The following is a 4,961-nucleotide window of genomic DNA, read 5'->3' as shown; positions in this document are numbered from 1 at the left end:
ATGTGATGTGGGTGGCGACTGCTGCACTGCGACCCGGTAACGAGTAAGCGGACGAAAATGGATGGATGGAAATTTTTTCAAAAAAAAATTTTTTCAAAAAAAATTTTTTTCTAAAGTTTTTTCAAAAAAAATCTTTTTCTAAAATTTTTTCAAAAAAATTTTTTTTCTAAAATTTTTTCAAAAACATTTTTTTATTTTTTGAAAAAAGATTTTTTCAAAAAAAAGTTTGCAAAAAAAATTTTTGAAAACTTTTTTTTCTAAATTTTTTTTTTTTTTTAATTTTATTTTCAAAAATTATTTTGAAAAAATCGTTTTTTCTAAAATTATTTTGAAAAAATCGTTTTTTCTAAAATTCTTTCAAAAAAATTTTTTTTCTAAAATTTTTTCAAGTGGCACTTTGGCCCAGAGGCAATGTCTATGTCATTGGTGTGGAACCCCAGGGTTCACGTCCTGGGCAAGTTTGAATCTCGGTTAGGGTGGTTGGTACCTTCCAGTGGACTCACCACCCGCAGGAAGGTTTGGGGGGTTGGTACGGTGCAATATGATGTGGGTGGCGACTGCTGCCCCTGCAACCCAGTAACGGATAAGCGGATGAAAATGGATGGATGGAAATTTTTTCAAAAAAAGATTTTTTCATAAATGTTTTTTATCTAAAATATTTTGCAATGTGATGTGGGTGGCGACTGCTGCACTGCGACCCGGTAACGAGTAAGCGGACGAAAATGGATGGATGGAAATTTTTTCAAAAAAAAATTTTTTCAAAAAAAATTTTTTTCTAAAGTTTTTTCAAAAAAAATCTTTTTCTAAAATTTTTTCAAAAAAATTTTTTTTCTAAAATTTTTTCAAAAACATTTTTTTATTTTTTGAAAAAAGATTTTTTCAAAAAATGTTGAAAAAATTGTTTTTTGAAAAAATTTTTTTTTGAAGTTTTTTTTTTAAAAAGTTTTTTTCGAAAATTTTTTTGAAAAAGTCTTTTTTTTTGAAATTCTTTAAAAAAAAAAGTTTTTCTAAAATTTATTCAAGTGGCACTTTGGCCCAGAGCCATTGTCTCTGTCATTGGTGTGGAACCCCAGGGTTCACCTCCTGGGCAAGTTTGAATCTCGGTTAGGGCGGTTGGTACCTTCCAGTGGACTCACCACCCGCAGGAAGGTTTAGGTACGGTGCAGTGTGATCTGGGTGGAGACTGCTGCCCCTGCGACCCGGTAACGGATAAGCGGATGAAAATGGATGGATGGAAATTTTTTCAAAAAAAAATTTTTTCAAAAAAAATTTTTTTCTAAAGTTTTTTCAAAAAAAATCTTTTTCTAAAATTTTTTCAAAAAAATTTTTTTTCTAAAATTTTTTCAAAAACATTTTTTTATTTTTTGAAAAAAGATTTTTTCAAAAAATGGTGAAAAAATTGTTTTTTGAAAAAATTTTTTTTTGAAGTTTTTTTTTTTAAAAAGTTTTTTTCGAAAATTTTTTTTTTCGAAAATTTTTTTGAAAAAGTCTTTTTTTCTGAAATTCTTTAAAAAAAAAAGTTTTTCTAAAATTTATTCAAGTGGCACTTTGGCCCAGAGCCAGAGTCTCTGTCATTGGTGTGGAACCCCAGGGTTCACCTCCTGGGCAAGTTTGAATCTCGGTTAGGGCGGTTGATACCTTCCAGCGGACTCACCACCCACAGGGAGGTTCAGGGAAATGGATGGATATATATTTATATATTTCGTTTTTAATTAATTGCTCATCATCTACCAGCACTCCTTTTGCGATCTACTGGTAGATCCTAATCTACTTTTTGGGCTCCTTGGTTCTAAACCAAATCTTTATTATGAAAAGGAAAAAAAAAAAATTCCGATGTAACGGTGTGTTCGATTGAATTATTAATGAGAAAAATGTTTTTTTTTTTTATTAATTGCACGTCGTCCAAACAAATTTAATTGATTTTTTTTCGTGATTCCTGTGAAGTGAATGAGTTAATCTGCAGCTCAGTCGTTTGGAACGAAGACGACGTGGAACGCGGTTTGATTGAGCTGTGAAACTGAATGGATTGTTTTTGTCTCCAGACTCAAGGACGGCATCACTAATCCCAACCAGAGTAAACATCTCACTAACACGTCGGCTGATTGGGGGAAAAGATTGTTTAACTCTCTATAATGGTGCACTGATGTCTTTGAAAAAGCCTTTTGTCTGGTGAACACACACACACACACACACACACACACACACACACTACAGCTGAAGAGTGAATTCGTATTTAATTGAGGCAGAAGATCAAAATGACCTCGCTTTAAATTATAACTCACTGACAAAAATAAAGGTCGGAAAAATGGGAGGAGAGAAGAGCGCCCCCTCTGGAGCAAACAAAAATGTTACTTTGTGATCGTTGGTGTCTTTGACTTACTGTCACTTCCTGTTATTCACACGTCACGTCACTTAGCGTTATCGGGATGTGCGATAATATCGGCCGACCGATATTATCGGCCCGATGTTAGCATAATTATGTAATATCTGTAAGAATCGTTATCGGTTTTTCCTCTGGTAATGAAACCAGATGCAATACCTGAGTTTTGCCAAATACTGTGTGTGCCCTAAAAATAGTTTTGGGGAAAAACGGCTGTATATTAGAGTGAAAGTCACTAGATGGCACTATTGCAGCTCGTTTAATTAATGTCATACTCATACGGTGATTTTTACAGATAAATAAATAAATATCACCTATATTGGTATCGGCTGATATCGGAATCGGAAATTTAATATTTTGACAATATCGGCATGTCGGATATCGGCAACAAGTTAAAATCGGACATCGCTAATTTCAACCGATCACTAGTGGTTTTGAATGCGTATGTATGTGTATATATGTGTGTGTGGGTGTACTGATTGTTTAATGTGTATATATGTGTGTATATATATTTGTGTGATTATTTATATATGGGTGTACTGATTGTTTATGCATGCATGTATATATGTAAATATATATGTATGTATGTATGTAGCTAAACTGCAATTGAATGTGAAAATATTCTCATGGAATCGTCGTCACAAATCAACGTATCGTCATGTAAAAAATCAACGCTGTATATTCCTGTATAAAATACACAGAGAAAACAGGAAGTGATTCTTTTTAAACACAATAAGAGCGCCCCCTTCAGAGGTCGTGCTCATTTGCATGAGAAAGAAAATCATTGTTCGTCTGACATTGTTAGTCACCGATGTTTCGGGTTCCTTGTCCTGATCATTTTTTATTTTCATCTGAAAAGGAAACGCGTTCGCAGTCACGCCGCCTCTGCCCGCTGGCTTCACCACGTGCGAATGGGAACGATTTGAATATTCCTCTCGGACCGCCGCGTTATTGTGGCGATCAAGGACGGCGGAGTCTGTGTTTGTGACACCGTGACGTTTTATACAGAGACCTAGCCTTGAGTTCCTCACTTTACAGAGACGTACAAGAAACACGAGTCCACACCCCTGGATATTCCCTATTCCAGCGTCACTCCAGTTGGAACGTTCCGGAAGTTTTCTGAGGTCGTGGATAATGGAGCTAATTGCAACGTGGATGTAAATGTAATGAGTACCTCCTACGTTTTGATGAACAGAATATACGTGTCATCAGAACGCCTGATTTCATGACATCATGAAATGTTTACGCGTCGTTTACCGTTCATCAAGTACGGCTGTCAATCAAGTAACAGTCTTTATCCGATTAATCAAAAGCTAGCTTTGCAACGTAATTAATCATAATTAGCCATGGTTAATCTAGATCATACGTGTCAAACTCAAGGCCCGGGGGCCAAATGCAGCCCGCCAAGCCGTTTTGTGTGGCCCGTGGGAGCTTAAAAACCTTCATGCAGTAGAGTTTCTTAACCTAATTTTTACTTTAATTAGTAAAAATTAAGTACATTTTTTCATTGTGTACCGCTGCGGCCCGGTACCAAATGATCTATGGACTGGTACTGGTCCGTGGACCGAGGGTTGGGGACCACTGGTCTATACGGTCGTCCAACAACCGGCCCTTCAAGGGGAACTGTATTGATAATGTGGCCCCTGGTGAAAATGAGTTTGACACCCCTGATCTAGATGTATTCCTCACATATGACAAAAACTATTTTTCTATATATTGATGTATATATTTTTATATATATGTTGCTGGAAGAGAAAGACCAAACAATGATTCATTTAATCACAAAAACTCTGATTGATCAATATCAATCAGCCTTTGTTCATATGACTAATTGTTTTTTTTGTTGCCCCTCAAAGGGCGGTTCATCCCCAACTTTGGTGTCAGGCCGGGGCCACGGACCAGAGGTTGAAGCCTCCGGTTGCTTCATGAAACCAAACTCTTTCCAACAGCTTGTCCAAATAACGACGCGTGTATCGACGGAGTATCAGAGCAGAGTTTCCCAAAACTTCACAGACCTTCGCGACACAAGTCAACAGACATTATTCGTAAACTCCTGGGAAACGTGATGAGAGACGACCCAAAAAAAAAAAAAAAGCGACCCACCTGAGGGTCACGACCCAGTCTTTGAGAAACAAGACTGCATTAGAGCAACGGTTAGTGGACGGAAGGTGGAATTATGGGATGTCAGATTCTCAAAATCATCGTCGCACTTCATCGTACACACACTTGGACTAAACGTTGTCAACATAGTTTTACAAACGTGAAATAAAAATGGAAAAAAAAAAACCCTAAATATTACTGTGTTGGTACACATCCGCCGAATAATACTCCACTTTTCAACCGTGAGTTACTGTATCTGTCACACACAAGTGTCTGTTGACACGCTCCTTAACATGGACATTATGTTAGGGAGCCTTTTAGCAAACTCCACGCCGTCCTGCCACCGTCCCCGCCGTGCGCCGGGTCAGGGCCGTCTGAAGCCATTACTGCTAATGAACGTGGAGTCCTACTTTAAAGGGTTCAGGCGTGTGAAGTCACCTGCAGCTGACTAATGGAATCCATGCTGGGGGGTGGAGACAGC

This window comes from Cynoglossus semilaevis, chromosome 1 (assembly GCF_000523025.1).
Source record: "Cynoglossus semilaevis isolate Cse_v1.0 chromosome 1, Cse_v1.0, whole genome shotgun sequence".
NCBI lineage: Eukaryota > Metazoa > Chordata > Actinopteri > Pleuronectiformes > Cynoglossidae > Cynoglossus > Cynoglossus semilaevis.
This window is presented reverse-complemented; position numbering follows the sequence as displayed.